Genomic DNA, 21,666 nt, shown 5'->3' with positions numbered 1-21,666 from the left:
GTTTTCACTGTCCATTTTTTCCTGTCTTGGTTTGTGTTTGCCACCTTGGAATCCTCTGTGTAGTTGGTTGATCCACTACTCAGGAAGAGACTATTCTAGAGTACGTCCTGTCTGGTCTTCGAAACGTCTAGATAGAATAGAGACAGCTGATGAAGGGATATTCCAAGGGGCTTTCCGTTTTCCTATGTGTTCGTTCCGTTGTCTGTAGTTTATTGTTCTAACGTCCTGTACCCTGATATGCATGTATATACACATGTAGATGTAAGTATGTACATATATGTGTGTATACATGTATATATATTCTTTGTATTATTATATATATATATATATATATATATATATATATATATATATATATATATATATATATGAAAAATGTATAAACAAACGATGTAATGTATACTGGATGTAAAAACGAAGGGGTGACAAACAGAAGATCCGTAATTTTTCATCAGTTATCGACCAATTGATGATATTCAGTTTCACACCTTTAACGATAAGATTGAGTACTTTCCAATTGGCGGTGCCTGCTAAAAAAAATTTTTCGTCGCGGAGAATTAGGGACAAGAGCAAACAAAACAAAACAAGCGAAACAACACACCGTATGATTTAGGACGGTGGAGGAGGACGAATAGTCGAACAAAATACAACCTTGGAGACAAGAATAGTGGGTAATGCTTAGAAAATGTCTTGAAGGTGCTGGAATGACTGTATGGTAAGAAGCTTGTTTCCCAACCATATGATTCTAAGTCCATTCTCACACACACACACACACACACACATTTATATATATATATATAAGCACATTCAACCTAACTTGGATGTGTTTATGACGCCTAGGACTGCGTTATATGTCCTGATAAATTAACTCGTGTAGATGGCTAAAAAAGCACTAATTATGTCAGTTGGGATTTCTTCAGCCCCGGCAGATGGCAATGTTGAATTACAAGTATGTATACATGTATGTATATGTTTGTCTGTGTTTCTCTCCCACTATCGCTTGACGACTGATGTTGGTGTGTTTTCGGCTTAAGAGACCGATAGAATAAGTACTAGGCTTACAAAGAATAAGTCCTGTTCGACTAAAGGCGGTGCTCCAGTATGGCCGCAGTCAAGTGGCTGAAGCAAATAAAAAAGAAGGAAAGAAAAAAGAAAAATCTCGAAGCATAACGATATCTGTTTCAACGCATGATTTCACATCAAGAATCTTGCAAATGAAATACATAAGCGTAGTTTATAAAACGTTGCTGTTTATCTTTCGTACGAGACTCCATACGAAATGGTATTACATAAAAGTATGCGAGGAATATCAGAACTTTCACAAAGGGACCCTTGTAAACCTGCATCTAAAACTCACGTATTATGATTCGTTCAGGCCTCCATACACTAGCTATCCCCTGCCTACTTATTACTGCTAGCAGTCAAAGCGACTGCACAGGACAATACTTTCGCTTTTTGTTTGTTTTTTTATATCTCTAACATTTGCCACGTATCCATTCGTTTGCAACTATAATCAGCTTTCCTGTTGCTAACGAGAAACAACAAAACTTTTACCGGTATTCATATCCCGAATAATTAAACAACAATTTACAAATTTATTAGCGGCAATATATCGACAAACGTTGTTTTAGTATGCAAACTTTTGCCGTCGCATATTTAATCTGTATCTCAATGTTACATTCCGTACACGATTTCGTCATCAATATTGATTTTTAGAAATTTATTTTAGTCACAAATACGTATATATGAATAGACTTGTATATATATCTAAAGTATATAGAAGTGTATGCCTCATCGCTGATACTTCAACTTCTGCACTTCAGATTTAAATAAGAAAAGCTTTCTGTAGTTGGGAAGTGTTTACAGTGTGAGTGCTTATAGTTGATTTGTATTTAAATTATGTAACATTTCTAATTATGATATTACTTATCACTCCAAACTAAAAGAAGGAAGTAAAGAAAGATATGACATATAGCCGAACACAAAAGGAATAATTGCACCAAACTTTAAAAACTAACATATACAGTAACAACAAAAACAAACACTACTACTACTACTGCTGCTATTACTACTACTACTACTGCTGCTATTACTACCACTTCCGACTCTGACCATATTAAATGCTATTACTACTATTATAAGAAGTCTCTAGCGGTTAAAAACAAGTACCCCAGTAATAAGATAAACGAATCAACTCGAAGGGGACAGTTGAAAAAGAAAGAAAAGATAAAGAAAGATAGAGACGAATTTCTCAAATCTTATAATTCTTTAATCGCTGTTCTGTGTGTTGTACGTGGAAGCAAGGAATTTACCATAATTAGCGCCGTCTTTATGTGTTTTATTTATATCGCTTCTAAACAATTGTGATTTTTATCTCGTGTTTACATAAATATCTCATAAACTAACCAACACTAAGGGGAAGAATTATTTTGGAAAAGATTTAATTTATCGGTTGTTTACAAATATTAATTGGTATTAAAAACTGAAAGATGAGTTTTGGATCTTCAATTTAGGTGAGTTTGCAAATTTTATATACGCGCGCGCGTACATGCACATAAATATATATATATATGTATCTCTTCTAATTTCTCTCTCTTCTCTTTCTCTTTCTCTCTATCTTTCTCTTTTATGTATCTGTCTAGACACCCATCTATCTATCTATCTATCTATCTTTTTGCCTGTCTTTCGGTCTGTTATATTTCTAAGTTTGTAGTCAAAGAAACTTGTCACTTTTAAGCAAAAGTGCGTTCAGGAAACTGGTCCTCAGTAACAGACCTGTGAGCTAAAGCATTCCAGCCGTGACCATCACGTTTTTTTTAAATGTTTTTTACATAGTACATCTAAGACTAAGTTATTCAATATCCTCTTCGTAACACGGTAGAAGATTATTTAATGTAGATTTAATTACTGTCAAATAAAGCAGGTCAAACGGCTTAATTCTCACGTTGGCACGTGTAGTTACGGAAGTAGTAGTAGTAGGAGGAGGAGGAGGAGTGGTGGTGGTTGTGGAATTAATAGTTCTTTGGCACTCCCACATTTTCCCACAAGGGAATCCAATTCAAGCAAACAGACGTATAATCAAAGGCGTTTCAGCTTTGGCCATCCCGACACGTTTTCTCATCACACACAAAAAAAAAATAGAGAGAGAAACTCAAAGGGGGCTACTGGTATGCATAACCAAGATGGCAAAGTTCCCCTCCACACACACACACACACCAACCTTCTTAAATGATATCCATAAAAATATACCATGATCATGTATTAGAAAACTGTGATCTTTCTTAAAACGGGGGCCACATTTTTCATTAATGTTTTACGTAGTGTTTTTGGTACCGAAAGAGTTTCAAACTTGAAAAATGTGGCCCCCGTTTTAAAAAAGATCCGAAAAGTGAGTGTAGAAGGCTGTTGTTTCTGTTGATATGAGACTGCAGACAGCTAACTGTTGCTTATGCCTGTATACACAGCTAAGAAGACCAGTTGTAAATGTGGATTCTAAATTCTTTTCGTCGCCTTACCTTTTATAAAAAATAAAATAAATGCGCCCTTTTAAACCCTAGCCAGGCTCATGGGCCCGGTTTCCCGGTTTCAATGGCGTATATGTTCCCCAGCTAGATGGGATGCCAGTCCATCGCAGCGTTACTCATTTTTTGCCAGCTGAGTGGACTGGAGCAACGTGAAATGAAGTGTATTACTCAAGAACACAACGCGTCGCTCGGTCCAGGAATCGAAACCACACTCTTACGATCATGATGCTGACACCCTAACCACTAAGCCACGCCCCTCCATCTAACCTTTTATACGATTTCCAAAAAGTCGCAGTACTCATTCTAATATTTTATGGATGCCGTCTTAAAGAATGGGCACACTGGGTAGTTGTCGGGGTGGGCATGGATAGAGGGGCTCGATATTGATCTCGATACTCTGTGTATGCTGTAGATCAGTGGATCTCAACCAAATTTTCTTTTTTTTTTTTTTCCTGTAGAACCCTTTCGTTCAGTTTTTTAAAAAATCTCAGTATATTTTCATGATTAAATTTTATGAAGAATTGTATTTGAAAAATGTCAGGTGCAGAAAGTGGCTGTGTGGTAAGAAGTTTGCTTCCCAGCCACATGGCATGGTTCCGGGTTCAGTGCTCCTGCGTTGCACTTTGGGCAAGTATCTTCCACTATAGCCTCGGGCTGACCAAAGCCTTCTGAGTGGATTTGGTAGACGGAAGCTGAAAGAGGCCCATCGTATGTATATATATATATATATATGTGTGTGTGTGTGTGTGTGTGTGTGTGTGTGTGTGTGTGTCCACTATCGCTTGAGAACCTATCTTAGTGTGTTTACGTCCCCATAATATAGCGGTTCGCCAAAAGATACCGATAGAATAAGTGCACAATGTCTTCCAGCAGCCACTCCCTTGACCTAAGGCAGCACTACCTCCTCCAGGCATTTGATGTAGGTCTCCGTGTTGAGTCTTAGCCCGTGTGGGAAGATAAATGAACGCATAACGTCGCCATCATTAGTGATCACTCCAAACACCATGATGTTGACTGGATAATTGATTTTATCACTCTCGGTACATGTTTTGGAATCAGGACAAGCAAACGGTTGTTCTGTGTGCTCACCATCTGTTTGTATTGGAACTTCCGGCGCGAATGGCAAGTAGTACAGCATGTCGCTTCCAAATTTCTGGCAGAGTGAATTGTATCATGGTGCTATTTTCTCACAGACGGTGCACAACTGACCCTACCATACTATGTAGTCAACAAAATCAAAAACAAACGTGCATGCACGAAATTAAAAATATAAAATGGCGACAGTAGACCCATTGCACCTTGTATATGCATTATTTCTCAACTCCTTATTTACTCTAACAACCTTGCGATTATGTTTGTATTAATTACACGCTCTAAAGTGGTACCATATACTTGTTTATTCTTTCTTTCTAATATACGAGAGTGTGTTACAAAGTTCCTGGCCTTACGGGTATCGCAAAAGACCTGCTCTGAAGCCCAGCCTTTCAGATCCTTTTACAGGGCTTAGAAAAACTGAAGGACTGCTGCAATGAGAGTGTGAATTTGAGAGGGAATATTTTGTATAAAATCATAATTAACTGATCTTCCTGTATTTTCTTCTACCCAAAGCCAGGAACTTTTCAGCATCCCTTCGTATATCTACCTGCTCAATGATGAACCACTTATAGCCATTCATTGCTCGACAACTACAACACCACTTTTGTTTTTGTTTTCGTTGCAATTCTAGACGGACTTTTTAGTGATAAACAAAATCAAGCACTTATCGGACGCACCTACCACATTACGTCATTAGGCGGAATTATATATATATATACTCTTTTACTCCTTTATTTGTTTCAGTCATTTGACCGCGCCCATGCTGGAGCACCGCTTTTAGTCGAACAAATCAACCCCAGAACTTATTCTTTGTAAACCTTGAACTTATTCTATCGGTCTCTTTGTTTGAACATGGACATAAACACACCAGCGTCGGTGATGGTGGGGACAAACACACGAACATATATGTATATATGTATATATAGAAAATACAAAACTGGGACAAGAACGCAAAACATCTAGACAGACGATACAAAGAAAACAAGGATGTGTCATTTGGAGTTTTTTTTCCTCAGTCGAGTTTCAGATTATCTTTGCAATTTCGGCTACACGTCGGGCTTCTTTCAGTTTTCATTTACCAAACCTACTCACAAGGCTTTGGTCGGCCCGAAGCTATAGCAGAAGGCACCTGCCTGAGGTGCCACACGGTGGGACTCAACCCAACATATATATATATATATATATATATATATATATATATATATATATATTTATGGTGGTTGTCTACTCCTTAAACAGAGTTTGACCACCTCCTGCACCTACACCTTAGCCCTTTCATGGCGTCTGATGTGGCTTTTTAAACCAGACAGTGTTTTGAAAAAACACCCACACAGATTGCACCTCTGATTTGCACTACCAATACCTGCAAGCAAGTTCTGCTCATTGTGGATCCTAACATGTCTTTTAAGACCCCCATTGGATTTGCAAACCCTCTGGCACACACCACATTCAAACGTGTGCACAGACATATAATCAGAATAGCTGGATGAGGTTTGTTTTCCATGGGTTCGCAGGTGAGATTTGAGGCCAGCCAAGGTCTGTCACAGACTGTGCACACAAAAAGGTCCTTGTCATTCACCTTCTCAGTCTTTACATTTTTCCTTAAATGTCTCTTGAGCCCTGCTTGCATTATCCTGGCCTCTTCAAATGCTTTCACTCCACTCCACACCCTTGTTCGCCATCCAACTCGATCTGAAGCGAGGACTTCTATATCTTTTGGAGCCATTCCAATTGACTTCATAGCAGTCCTTATGCCATCCTTAAACCTTTTTTTAGGTTTATGCCGATAACGTTTCCCCTCTGCAAGCTCACCATAAAACAGCTGTTTCGGCATGAGTTCATCTGCCATTCGAACAATATGGCCACACCATCTCAATTGGTTCCTCAAAATCATGGCTTTAATTGAGGGGATGCCTGCAGATGCAAGGATATCTGTGTTTGGAGTAAAAGAATTCCATTTAATTCTTAAAATATGACGAAGGCATTTTTGGTGGAATTTTTCTAACATTTTAAAATGCCTTTCATAACAGGTCTAAGTTTCACAGGAATACAATAGGGATGTTAAGACAAATGATTTGTATATATATATACACGCACACGCACACTGACACACATATCCGTATTATTCTCTATAAGAATACTGTTCGAAGTTTCGGCCTGCTTATCTTTCATCGGACAATCCAATGAAGGCTAAACAGGTTGAAACTTCGAAGTCACTGTCAGCATAATTCTTGTAAAAGAACGATAAATATGTACTCTACAAAAAGTATTGACTCATTCTTCAATTTATTGTAAAATTGTTTTTGTTATAACTGACCATAAAAACAAACATTAATACACACACAAGACACACACGCACGCATAAACATATAAAGACTCACTGGTACATTCATTAGGCATGCCTTATCTAAAGAAACAGCGAGTTCTTATTCTAATTCGTAAATATTTCTGATACTTCACCATGTTTGATTTTCACGCTATCTAAAATCTTTACAATCACGCAATATTTTAAAATGCATTGATAACTTATTTCATTTGATAGTTTTGTAAACGAATAAATTACGTTCTCATTCGACACACATCAACTGAGAGAAAGCTTTTGTTTTTGTTTTGTTTTTTTAATTCCTGCTTCGTAACTAACAAAGTTTCTATTATTCTCAATACTTCTTGTGTACGTTTTAATGAAACTCGTTTAAATGTGTCACATATTCCTTGCACTTCAGATTCTGTTTGCGAACTCGACAGCAATCGCAAGAGTACAAACTTCGTATTTGCTTCTGCTTCTTTCTCTCTTTTGATTCATAATTAACTTTCATTACTCTTGTTTGGTCTAATCTAAATAGTCATTTCCATTCTAAACGATGGGAGGAAAGAAATGAAAGAGATTTAATCGCAGCTGATTGCGCCTTGTATAAAGAGTGTTACACCTCTCTTTAACCTTCGTGTTGTTATAGTCGCCTCATGGCGATTGCTGACGATGAAGTATCTGGATAACACCCACAACATCATCATCCCTATCAACAAAACTCTCTCTCTCTCTCTCTCTCTCTATATATATATATATATATATATATATATATATAGAAGAAATGCCGCTAGTCATTGTGTTCAATGTGCTAATGATTCCGCCAGCTTGCCGCCTTACAGAACAATTAGCAACATCCCAGTTATAACAACGGTCACGCCACGTCACATAACCCAATAGCAATTTTATGTAATGTGCTCAGGCATTAACAGCGAGCATTAAGTACTAGGGTTACAAAGAATAAGTCCTGTTCGACTAAAGGCGGTGCTCCCACATGGCTCCCACATGAAACAAATAAAAGAAAACGTATAAACACCACAAACATCTTCAGAAAGAATCGTCTGTCCGGATTACAAAATGTTCACAAACGTTAAAGCGTCACGCAAAACGCTTAACAGTCTTTGTTCATTCCTCTTCATTACGTTCTGAGTTCAAACTTCTCCCACCGCGGTTAATGTTGCTCTTTATCATTCTGCAGTGGGATCGATAAAATAAAGTACTGGATCGATATAATCACATAAACCTGGCTCTGACATTTGTGGCCTTGCATTTATATTAGAAACGATTATTTGTATATTTACGTCGTTGGTTTACTCTCTTTTACTACCGTAACCAATTTTCTTAAATCAATAAATATCAACGACATATTTTTAAATCGTGAGTTTGCATATCTGTGTGTTTGCTGAAGACTATCGTTGCGTTGTTGGTCGTTGGCAAGGATGGTTGCACATGTGGAACCGTTAATCCAGTCAGATTTATTCTCCTCTCCACTTTTGCCCCTCTCTCCATTTGTTTCTTTCCTTCTTTTCTTTAGAAGAGCGTAGGCTCGAAATGTCGACTCTTCCACGTTTCTTAGCAAGGTCGTTATCAATTATTTTGTACATACTTAGCATTGTAAATGTATTTTTTCGAAATTCTTACTATTCTAATAACAAGAAAACCATATAATAATTAAAAATCAGCACATAGATCACCCACCAAAGTAAATTTGCTCATGTAGATCACACGGAATGTAGCACCAACACAAGTAACCTAAAGTAATTTTCCTTTAAATCGTAGATCACACGGCAAAGTGACACCTTTCTTTTTCTTTGGAAATGATGTGAATTTAATGCAAGTTCCTTGTAAAAATGCAACTGCCTCCTGGTTTATTGTAAAAAACGCAAAATTGAAAAGTGAACTAAAAAGTAACCCAAAGTAATCTCCCTTGTAAATCACACGCCAAAAGAGTACTTGTAATATAAAATAAGCAAACTCACAAACGTCCAACCACTTTCTACTGATAGAAAACTAAGCATATGAAAGCAGTCAATCCGTTGGTTACGACGACAAGGGTTCCCATTGATCCGATCAACAGAACAGCCTGCTCATGAAATTAATATGCAAGTGACTGAGCACTCCAAAAACAGGAGTACTTTTAACTCATTTGGAGATTACAGACCTTGTCAACAATCACAAAACACAGGATCTTTAACAAGGTCGTGAAGACGGTTTTGTTGTGCACGTGTGAAACAGCGAATTACTTAGTTCTCCATCAACAAGCGTCGAACGTTTGCGAATGAATGTCATTTGAACACCCCGCGGGTGAGATAGCAAAGCAGATTCACCAACAAAATCCTGTAGAAACAGACTAACCAGCAACCTATTGGAACTCAGACCAAGCGGATGAAATGGGGTTGAGATTGGGACACATTGTACAGAAACCTGTGTTCAGTATTTGAAAGCAATCCCTCCGATGGATACCCCAGGGGAGACGAAAGCATGGCTAACCAAAATTAGCATGGAGGAGGACCACAGAAGCTGAAGCACAATGGTTGGCGGCTATGCCTGCTGACAACTGCAATCTATTGCAAAGAGCAAAACAGATGGAGAGCGTTTGTTGGTGCCGGGTTCTCTGCGTGGAGTCAAAGGAATTAACATAACAAATGATCTGTTCAAACCGTTATGCTGTTTCTAATTTTATACCATATTTATGAATGTGTAAACATTTGCGTATTAAGTTAAGAAACGGTGGAATACTTATGAATGTTTTATATTTTATTAATTCTTTCAAAACTATAACATTTTGTCTTCGTCATCAGTTCCGATTATATCCCATGGAAATCGCTGATCTACATCGTCGTACATTTATAAGATTTGCCGTGTGCACAAAAACAAAGCCAGTGTCACAGAATCAGGTCGTTATGAGAGAGTGGAAATAGTTTATTATAGCGACACTGTTGACCTTCAACGGTTGGTCTTTGTCAATGGAGTAGACACAAAATATTATAAGACTTGTTGTGTGAACAAAAAGAAATCAACACCACAGAGTCTAGTCGTAATGAGAGAGTAGAAACAGTTTCTTAGAGTATAGGAAAGTGGTTATACACCATTAGGTGTACACCGCTTCCGTACATTAAATTTCTAGAAGAAACAACGGAACGCAGATTCTGAACCATCAACACAACAATATTTATTTACAGAGGAAATAGGCAGCACTTCGCCCTTTGGTTGCTGAGACGCTGTCAATGATGTTGAGTGGTTATTTGTCTAGCTCCAGAGTTGGAATGTTGGAAAGAGCTGTCTCCAGAGTTGGAATGTTGGAGACAGGCTGCTTGTACGTCTGAGCTCATGGCCGGCCGGCCGAGAAAGAGAGTGAATAAGGGCGCGAAACTTGAATATTGATGACCACGCATGCGCATGAGACTCTTCCTGTGTTCCTTCCGGAACTAGTCCCTGCGCATGCGTGGATAAGCTTTCCGGATAGTGAACAATAATAGTCGTCTCCTATTAAGGCGTTACTGCAAGAGCAAAACTGCTGAACTTCCACAGTTAGTGTTTGTCAGATAACAATGAAATTATAAGATCAACAAATCTCTAGAGAAATTCTATTGTGATAGTATTGAGAGGAGATAATCATAAAAAAATATAATTATTTGAGAAAAAGCATAAATAGAAAGAAAATAGAAAATATTACCTGTTTTAGAGATATTACACGACATAGAAATTTAAGTATTTCGACAGAAGCCAATAAAGGGGTCACTATGTAGTTATTCGACAAGCTAGAAATAATAGCTAAATCTATTTCAAATTACGTACAGTACAACAGACAACACAGTGTCTTGGATAGTCATGGCGAGATCGTCATGGCTAAACCGTCTTTAATCATGATTATTTTCCAAAAATTACAATATTAACTCCAGCACTTCTTCAGCTGAGAGATTCTTTTATTAACCACAACTTCCACACAAATTGTAGTTTTGTTTTCCTTCTTCTCAACTATGTTATTTGATAGCTTCTGGTTCTATCACTTTGACGAAGTCAGGGAAATCCCTTCATGATCTGTTCAGAACTTCTTCCAAATTTTGTTCATGCAATTTTCTATTATTTTTTTCTCCTATTACTTTGGTATTTTCTATGAACTCCATAGCTTTCCCCAGAGTCTTTGGCGATAATAACTTTGTCTGTCCCAAACAACTATATCCGGCCTATTATACTTGCACTTTGTAAGGTTTTTTTATGGAAATGTTCCACCAATATGTATGCACATACACATGTATGTATTATGTATGCATGTAATATGTATGTTTGTATGTACTTATGTGTGCGTTTATGAGTGTACAAATGTGTTTAAGACATGTAGTATAGTATTGATGTTTACTGTATCCAATTATTTTATGTTAATTGTCGGTAAAATACTTTAGGAAACATTATAGAATAGATATTAAAATCACAGCAAACTACTTATTGATCTTGGGTTCGATTTTTATTTGTTTGGTTGTTTTATGAGTAATTAACCTTTGAAAAGACATGAGCCTCAAAACTGCCCATCCCACACCATGTGAGATTAATAATGCTGATTTTCCTTTAAAGAATATTTGTGATCACGAAAGATCAATATCTGGACTCTATTTTGTCACGTATTTATATTTATTTATTTATTTATAAATTAATCTTAACCTTTAGTTGGACCGCCCTTCTGAGATAAAAAGCTTCGATTTTTTTTTCTTAATGTTTGCTCTTCCTTTGGTTTGCTTAAATTGTGCTTCTTTCACATTGCAACAGACAGAAATGTGAATGATAAAATGCTCTAAAATCTAATCAGTTACAAAATGGTCTCAAATGCCCATGAAAGAACTTTGACAAGCCACTCTAAACGATTGATTGACAGAATGATTAATCAAACAATCGATTTGTTAATTGGCTAAATAGTTAACCAATTAGCAAATGAATCATAAAGAAGTGAAATAGAACCAGTGCATGTGTTTAGTATAGGTAAAATTTTTCTACTCAGGAGTTCACATGAAGAATCTTGCAAACCATACACAAAAACGAAATATTTTAATTTAAACAATTATATTATTAATCCTTAATCTGTCACCATAGTTAACACCTCCGTCTCTTACTTTGTATATCCTTATCTGAATTTCCTCTGTTGTAAGCATTCAGTCCAAGTCCCCTGTTTATGCATATCTCCTTTCTTTTCCTCCCACCAGTCTCGAAGGCTATGAAATTCAAAAAACAAACGTGCCTTCGTCCACTAGCTTTTTCCCTCGAGCCCAGAGACTCATGAGATCTGTTAACTGGTTTCCACGGTGGCGAATATCTAAAACTACTGGCACTCCGTCGGTTACAACGCTCATAAAATTAATGTGCAAGTGACTGAGTACACCACAGACACGCGACTCTTAACGTAGTTCTCGAGGAGATTCAGCGTGACACAGAATGTGACAAAGCCAGCCGTTTGAAATACAGGTACTACTCATTTTTGCCAGCTGAGTGAACTGGAGCACCATGAAATAAAGGGTCTTACTCAAAGACACAACGCGTCATCGCGAATTGAACTCACGACCTTACCATCGTGAGACGAATACCCTAACCACTATGCCACGCGCCTTTGTGTGAAGGCGCGTGGTGGCGAATATAAGTAACTGAGATCACAACATTGCCCCTGATCGTAGCACCAGTCCGTGACAGGATTCAAGACCAGCAGTTGTGAGGGTAGATTACAAGTCGACTCCACTACCTGACTTTTACTATATTCTTTCGAAGGAATGAAAGGCAAAGTTCACTTTGGCGGTATTCGAACTCAGAACGTACAGATCCAGAAGAAATGCCACTAGGCAAGTTGTCCGACGTTCTAACGATTCTACCTACTTGCTGCCTTTCTTCTTCTGACTCAGCCATAGAGGTTGTTTAATATAATTTTTTAATGGTTGATTCAAAGGCAGTGCCCCAGCATGGCTGAAACAAATAAAAGATATAAAAATAATAAGCCGGAAGAAATATTGCAAAACTTAACGATTCTGCTGCCACCCAAATAATGATTTCTTATTTAGGAAAAAAGGCCAGCAATTTTAAGAGGAGGGAAAGAGTCGATACCATCCTCCTCAATATTTAACTGGTACTTTTTTTCATCGATCCATGAAGGAATAAAAGGCAAAGTTAAGCTTGGCGAGTTTCTAACATAGGCACAACACAAATCCTGTGGACTGAGGTGAAGTATAATCGATTATATCGATCCCTGCTATGTGACTGCTGCTTATTTTATCTACTCAAAATATCCAAAAGAGAAAATCGATTTTGACAGTTTATGAAGACAGGTATGAAAACTGACGTCATTAAATATCAAAAGTAATTTTATCCGCTACTCTAACGATTTTGCCAATCCATCGATTAATGATATCTGTGTTATATTTATTTATTGCCCACAGAGGGTTAAACGTACAGGGGATAAACAAGGACAGACAGCGGGATTAAGTCGATTACATCGATCCCAGTGCGTAACTGATACTTATCTAATAGATCCCGAAAGGATGAAAGGCAAAGTTGACCTCAGCGAAATTTGAACTCAGAACGTAACGGCTGACGAAATACCGCTAAGCATTTCGCTCGGCGTGCTAACCACTCTGCCAGCTCGCTGCCCTTTTGTGTTATTATATTAACTTATAGATTAATATGGAGTTTTCTGTAAACTCCCATCTTACGTAAACTTTCATCGTTTCTCATGTTTCAGTAAGATAGTTCATTGTTTCTTCTGTATTTCTCCTATTTCTGACATTTAAACATTTACTTTCGTATTGTGTAGTTACTTCTCCCCGTTCGTTCGTGAAATATTTTAATTTATTCTGTATTTCCCAAACGCTTGAGAAATACAGAAAGGTTTTAGTAAAACGAAGAAAAGAAAAAAGCTCAACGCCATTACTTATTTTTTTGCATCTGGTACTTAATCTATCCGTAGCCTTTGCCGAACTACTAAGTTACGTGAACACAAACAAGCCACTCCATTATGTGTGTGTGTGTGCGTTGTCCTCCCCAACTGCTTGATAACAACAGGTGTTGGTTTATTATATATACAGAGAGAGAGATTGTTATATACATATATACATATGTATGTATGTGTGTATATATATATATATATATATATATATATATATATATATATATATTGTTATATACATATATATATATATATATATATATATATATATATTGTTATATACATATATATATATATATACACATATATATGTTATATACATATATATATATATAAATATAGTTATAGACATACATACATATATGATAAATAAAGTATATATATATATATATATATATATATATATATATATATATATATATATATATATATGCTAGTTTCTGTCAACCAAATTCACTTAGAAGGCATTGATTTGTGGGGCATTCCTTTCATCTGGAGACTAGAGCCAACCTTTAACAACAACCTAATAGCAGTTATAATTGATTGTCAAATTCAATGTTGACATAAAACTTCTTTGTAGATTTCTTGCATATTTGACATCTTGTCATAAATATTATTTATTTGTGTCTAAGTTGTCGTTGTTATCCAGAGCTCTGAATTTCAAAATGACCTTCATTGTCATCATCATCATCATCATTTTCTATGCTTGCATGGGTTGGACGATTTGACCGGAATGAGCAAGCCAAAAGACTGCACCATTCTCTACTGTCCCCTTTTGCATGGTCTCTATGGCTGGATGCCCTTTCTAATGCCAACCACTTTACAAGGTGTACTGAGTGCTTTTATACATGGTGCCAGCACCAGCAATGTTACCAAGTAACTTGCAAAGAACCCTCAGCTGAGAATAGAAATGGTATTGAGGGATGCAGCTATGTACCAGGTGATGAGAGGTTAAACTATGATAGAGATAAAAAGGTGTTTTGCTGTAGAGAAGATACATAGTTACATCACAGAGAGAGGGAGAGAGAGAGAGAGAGAGAGAGAGAGTCTATTTTATTCATTTTTTTTTTTCCCATATCAAAATTTAGTGAACAGTAGTGTGATTGGTTATAGCTATCTAACTGGCCAGCCACTGGTTTGCTACATTTCCAATGACCATGTTGAGTGGACCTAAGGAGTTTCTATGTAAATGAGTAATGAGTCAATATGAACATAAGTTTTCCATTTGAAGGGTACTTGTTTTATAGTTTATCACCTGATCTTTACACCTTAGGCCAATATACAGAGACAAAAGGCAATCACATGCACTGGCATACACATCCAGTTAACAGGTGGGATATTCGATTCTGTATACAATAGATTCCTAATTTTTTTTTTTTTCCTTTTGAGTGGAAAACAAAAATGAAAAATCCAAATGGCAATTATTAGCAAATCTCATAAGGAAAAGGAGATAATTTTAATAAATTAAGTATAATGAATTGGGGTTAATTTACATGCTTACGGGAAAAAATATCAGGTCTTTATTGCAGGACAAGGGCTGACTACACACACATACACGATGGGCTTCCTATAGTTTCTGTCTATAAATTCCACTCACAAGGTATTGGTCAACCTGTGGCAATAGTGATGATACTTGCCCAAGGTACCATGCAATGAGATTGAACCTAAGTCCTTGTGATATGTGACTGCAAAGCAAATTTCTTTTTCACACTTCTATACCTGTGATACCATTAGAACTGAACTTTTAATCCACTGAGAGTTGAAAGGTGTTGTCATGATATGTAAAGGTGAAGGTTTAATTAGTTTAATTAGTTTTATTAGTTTTATTTCTGTCATCAGGAAAATAATCACTAATGAAGCTAGAGAGTAATTGTAAATAAACAAAAGGCTATTCTTTTAATCCAGACAGAAGAAGTAATTGTAACAGTGTTGATCAATTGTTTTTGTTCTGTTGCTGTTCAGCAAGGCACCCCTGGCAATTATGTAGTCGTTTCAGCAACTATGACCTATAGAGATTATATGTGGATTAAACTATGTTTGCAGCATGGTAGCTTTACATGTTGTTTTATTGGCCCTTGTCCTTTCAGTTTCTGTATGTCTGTTAGGATCTGGTGGTGGTTACCAGAAAGACAATTACTGGTGAAAAAACGTTGATATAAGACTGTGATAACGTGGATGCACAGCAGTGATGACATGGATATAAAACTATAATAAAATAGCTACATATAACAATGATCCAGGGATATAAGGTAGTGCTAATGAAAGAGATATATGACAGTTTTATAACAGATATAAATCAGTGATAAAATTGATAATAAAACTGTGATAGAAGAGGATATAAAAAAGCAATAAAGCCTTAATACAACCATAATGAAATGGTTATAAAGCTGTGATAAAGAAATATATAACAGTGAAGAAATATGTCCCATAAGAAAGAAAATGTGATTAAATCACATAATAGGCACAGGCTTGGATGTGTGGTAAGAAGCTTGCTTCCCAATCACATGATTCTGTGTTCAGTCCCACTGCATGGCACCTTAGGCAAATGTCTTCTACTATAGCCTCACGCCAACCAAAGCCTGGTGAGTGGATTTGGTAGAAACTGAAAGAAGCCTGTCTTATATATATATATATATATATATATACATATATATATAAATACATACATACATATGTAAGTATATGGTTGTGTGTCTGTGTTTGTCCCCACCACTGTCGGTTGACAACCAATGTTGCTATATTTATGTCCCTGTAACTTAGTGGTTCAGCAAAGGAGACCAAAAGAATAAGTACTAGGCTTACAAAGAATAAATCCTGCGGTCGATTTGTTCAACTAAAAGGTGGTGCTCCAGCATGGCCACAATCGAATGACTGAAACAAGTAAAAGAGTAAAAAGAGTCAAAAGAGTAATAGGGTTGTCTCTTAGAATCAGATATGCAAATTAATAACTTGGTTGTTTCATATTTAAATGTTACCACACTTAGCTAAGCTTTTTATGCATCCATTTTCCAAGCTGGTTTAGGGTGAACAGTTCAACAGGATCTGGTGAGCTGCAGGGCTGGATTAATCTTGAATGTCAGCTTTTGCATAGTTTTTTGTGGCTGAATGCCCTTTCTTATGCCAACCACTTTACAGTGTGTACTGGGTGCTTTTTACATGGCACCAGCATTAGTGAGGTTGTCATGTAAATCATAGTACAAAAAAGAAAATGGAAAACCCTTTTGATTGAGCAGGAGGAAAAGTAACTTATTGCTTTGATAATTGCTTTTGTAGATTAGTTTAGATTAAGTTCTTCTGTAAAAGTACCGTCACAAGTCCTAGGACTCATAGGGCCACTTCCCTGTGTTCCGTGGTGTATGAATGATCAAGGTCGCAACGACCCCTCTGAACAGGATGCCAGTCTGTTACAGGGTCACTCATTTTCGGATGAGTGAACTGGAGCAATGTGAAATGAAATGGTTTTACTCAAGATCACAATGCACCACATGGTTCAGGAATTGAAACCACAATCTTACAATAGTGAGTGCAGCATCCTAACCACTAGGCCACATCCCATCTTAGTTTCTTCTTCACTGATATCATGAGAAAGAAGGCGGGGGATTATGGTTTACAGTTAACTGCAGCTATTTTCCCCAACATGTTCTTATCTAGTCAGACAGCAAGAGATAACAAGGTCTTGTTGTTGACATACACTGCTTTTCAACTCAATTAACTTTTATCGAATACCAGCAAACTTAATTAGGAGAGGTTTTTTCTTTTTTTATTTCGTCTTTTCTCTGAACTCATCTAATTAAAATTTCAACATTCAATTTATTTGCAAATATTCTAGAGACTTTGTTTAGAGATTATTTTTGTGTTGACATCATAAAGTAAAGGAAGTGAGGTGAGGAGTTGGAAGGGGAGTGGAAACATGATTACAATTTGCTGTTTGTTTTATAGTATTGTTTAATAAACAATGTCAAGATAAAAATCTAGTGTATAAGTAGCAGCAAGCTGGCAGAAACGTTAGCATGCTGGGCGAAATGCTTACTGGTATTTTGTCTGTCTTTACGTTCTGAGTTCAAATTCCACCAAGGTCAACTTTGCCTTTCATTCTTTCTGGGTCGATAAATAAAGTACCAGTTGCGTACTGGGGTCGATCTAATCAACTGGCCCCTTCCCCAAAAATTTCGGGCCTTGTGCCTAGAGTAGAAAAGATTACTAATGTATAAGTTACTCTCTATCTCTCTACATTTGCCCTACTTTTTATTTTGTTTCATTCAGTGGACTGTGGTCATGCTGGCCTGGGAGAACAAACACAGACACAAATATACATGCATACACACACATATATTTATACATTTATGTATGTATATATATATATATATATATATATAGTTCAAAAAAACAATAACAAAAAAACAACAAAGTGAGGACGTGATATGGATAGTATTATTGGACGCTCAGGAAAGGAAAGAGAGAGTATATGATGTTTCGGGCGTAGCCCTTCGTCAGAAAGATGGAAAGTTCGGAGAATGGAAGAACCGAGAAAGAGGAAAATGGTACCGATGCCCACGAGGTTACATTATGAAAAGACCGGAAGAGGAGGTGGTGGGGGAAAAGTTCTTTCTAAGACAGGAGAGTGAAAAAGGGAGATGAATATCTGTGCGTGTGCGGAAGTCTGCGAGTGTGTGTGTGATAACAGAACGTGTGTGTGCGTATGTATGTGTGTGTGTGTGTGTGCATGGTTTGGTGGTTTATCTGTTAGTGTGTTTGTGTGTGTGTGTGTGTGTATGACGTAGTGGAAGAAATTAGTAGCAGGACTGGTTAGTGGACGCTATAGACAGTGTAGGTAGAAGGTCAACAGGTGGTTATTTGAGTGTGTGTGTGTTCGTGTTTGTGTGGGGTTATATATATATATATATATATATATATATATATATATATATAGTTTTAGGGAAAATAACCAAGTTTCAAGAACTCATTGATGAAAATCCACTATCACATATAGAAAAATTAACAATTAAAAGCACAATAAATGAGTATAATATAAAGCAAAGTAAATATCATAAGATAAATATAATATTATTATTATTATTATTATATTATATTATATTGATCTTATGATATTTACTTTGCTTTATATTATACTCATTTATTGTGCTTTTAATTGTTAATTTTTCTATATGTGATAGTGGATTTTCATCGATGAGTTCTTAAAACTTGGTTATTTTCCCTAAAACTATATATTTTATATATATTTTATCTATAAAGCTCAATTTAATTTTAATTTTTTATTAATTGATTTTAATTGCGTTTTTACTTGTAATTTTGGATTTTGTCCCTAATATTATTATATATATATATATATATATATATATATATATATATATATATATATATATATATACATACATAAATTCAATGGCGCTTAGATGAAACTTGGTTCTCTAATACATCAGCAGCTTGTTATTAACGCTTTCATTTTATTTTTGAATTATTTTTCTTTGTTGTTTTATCTTTCAATATCATTGCCTCACTACTTTTGATTGTATTGTTTTCCTTAATAAATACTAATTCGCTGATAATCATTAAATCTGTTGTTCTACACTTAAGACAATGTGGGTTTAAATTTGAACGATTTCTTCCTGTCTTTTCATGGACACTGATGAGGAATGAAGCGAGACAGTTAAATAAATATAGTAAATACATATTTGTCAGGCAAGATAGAAACAGCTTGTACAATTATTGATGAGACAGATCAATCAGCATTTATTTAGTGCATATGCAAACATGACAATAGGTTGAATTGAGAGTTTCATTTTCCCTTATCACATGGATCATCAATCAATTATTATCAATCGATTATTTTCCCAACTGACTTCAGGAAATGATCTCTCAAAGCCATTCTTTTGTCTCCTTTTAATTCTTTTATCTTGTTTCAGTCTTTGTCAGCCTAGTACTTATTCTATCGGTCTCTTTTGCAGAACTGCTAAGTTACGGGTACATAAACACACCAGCAACGGTGTGTCAAGCAATGTCAAGCAATGGGAGTGGGACGATCACAGACACACAAATATGTACATATAAATATATATGACAGGCTTCTTCCTGTTTCCATCTACCAAATCCACTCACCAGGCTTTGGTCGCCCCGAGACTATAGTAGAAGACACTTGCCCAAGGTGCCACACAGTGGGATTGAACCCAGAAGCATGTGGTTGAGAAGCAAGCTTCTTACCACACAGCCACACCTGTGCCTAAGTCAATCTTTCTGAATCCAATACATCTGATATTGTCCTTGGTTCTATGATGCGAATTTCCTTATTCTAAAATGATCTAAATTAAAATATCCCATCAAAATTTTGTGTTAATTTATGTTTCAAAGCCAAGCTTAATAATCCTTTCTACTGTAGGCACAAGGCCTTGAATTTTGGTGGCTAGGGGCCAGTCAATTACATCCAGTGTTTCACTGGTACTTATTTCATCGACCCCAAGAGGATGAAAGGTAATGTCCACCTTGGTGGAATTTGAACTCAGAACATAAAGATGGATGAAATGCCACTAAGCATTTTACTCGGTGTGCTAACCATTGTGCCAGATCGCCACCTTTACCCAAACTTAATAATAACAAAGGTTTTACAGTAAATTCTTCATAATTGCAGGCATGGCTGTGTGGTTAAGAAGTTCACTTTGCAACCACATGGCTTGAGGTTCAATCATAATGAACAGCACCTTGCACAAGTGTCATCTATCCTTCAGACAACCAATGCCATGCGAGTGAATTTGGTAGATGGAGGAGGGTTTTATGCAGCACTTTATGAATTTACTACGAAAGCTGTTTTAAGTTTTCTGAAGAATATTGAGGTTTCATTTCGTTTTTGTATTTGGTTTGCAAGATTCTTTACATGAATTCATGTGTTGAAGCATATTTTGTTGTGCCAGGAGAGAGTCATTCTGTTTTAATACCTTATTAATTAACACACACACTGGTTCAATTTCCACTCATTTACTTACAGATATTGTCTCTGGATGAATATCGCACTAAAATTGCTTTCAGTGTTGTAAAAATGGTTCTAACCTAAAATTATGAATGAAGATTTCAGTTTGAACATGAATTCTTTAAAATGAATTGTTTCATATCATAGAAACATGGCAGTCTCAGATCGGTTGCTACCAAAAGAGTTAATGTGACAATGGGGAAGTCTTAATGAGATTGTTACTCAGAGTATCATGTTGTTAGAAATAGCAGTCAAATCACCATCAAAATCACTCCCAACCACCTTAAATGAGGAAAGGACACACATTTTAGTGGTAACTAGGTGGGGGGGGGGGGTCATGGTTTGTGTTTCTGGTGTGGGAGGAACAGTCATAGATTTGATGTGATAGAAATGAAAAGTAAATACAATGATGTTAACTAAATCTCAAATGGCTTTTATTCAACCTCAAATTCATGTGACTTCATTTCGTTTGTTTATACCTTGATTTAAACACTAAATAATTTATGAATAGATATTGCAATGCACATGACTGAAGCTGTTGTTTTATGTGCCAAATAGAAAAATAGATATGTGAGTGAGTATATGTATGTGCCACATCAGTGTTGGTTCTATGTCAGTGTTGGTGCCATGTCATTGCTGGTGTCTCGTAAAAAGCACCCAGTCCAGTTTGTAAAGTAATCACTATTAGGAAGGGGATTTAGCCATAAAAACCATGCCATAACAGACAGTCAAGCTTGGTGCACTTGAAATACAGATAACCACCACTCAGTTACTGAGTACCAGATATTACTCAGATGAATTTGGTCAAAAAAATCATCTGCTTCAGGTGTCACACAATGGTCTC

General features: G+C 36.4%; 1 protein-coding gene across 3 annotated transcripts in view; it reads left to right on the top strand.

The window, feature by feature from the left end:
• Positions 1-498: 498 nt before the first annotated feature.
• The window catches only part of LOC106881283 (uncharacterized), a 36,566-nt gene continuing 15,398 nt past the window's right edge, over positions 499-21,666 (top strand). Inside the window, exon 1 of one of the 3 annotated variants that reach the window (XM_014931614.3) lies at positions 499-2,513. The gene's annotated coding sequence lies outside the window, so the exon portion shown is untranslated. The remainder of the gene's footprint in view (positions 2,514-21,666) is intronic. The other 2 variants (XM_089356325.1, XM_089356326.1) reach the window with 2 other exon arrangements.

The sequence above is a fragment of the Octopus bimaculoides genome, chromosome 8 (genome assembly GCF_046866305.1).
Source record: "Octopus bimaculoides isolate indiv1 chromosome 8, ASM4686630v1, whole genome shotgun sequence".
NCBI lineage: Eukaryota > Metazoa > Mollusca > Cephalopoda > Octopoda > Octopodidae > Octopus > Octopus bimaculoides.
Note: the sequence above shows the minus strand (reverse complement) of the source record. Positions and strands in the feature narration are given on the sequence as shown.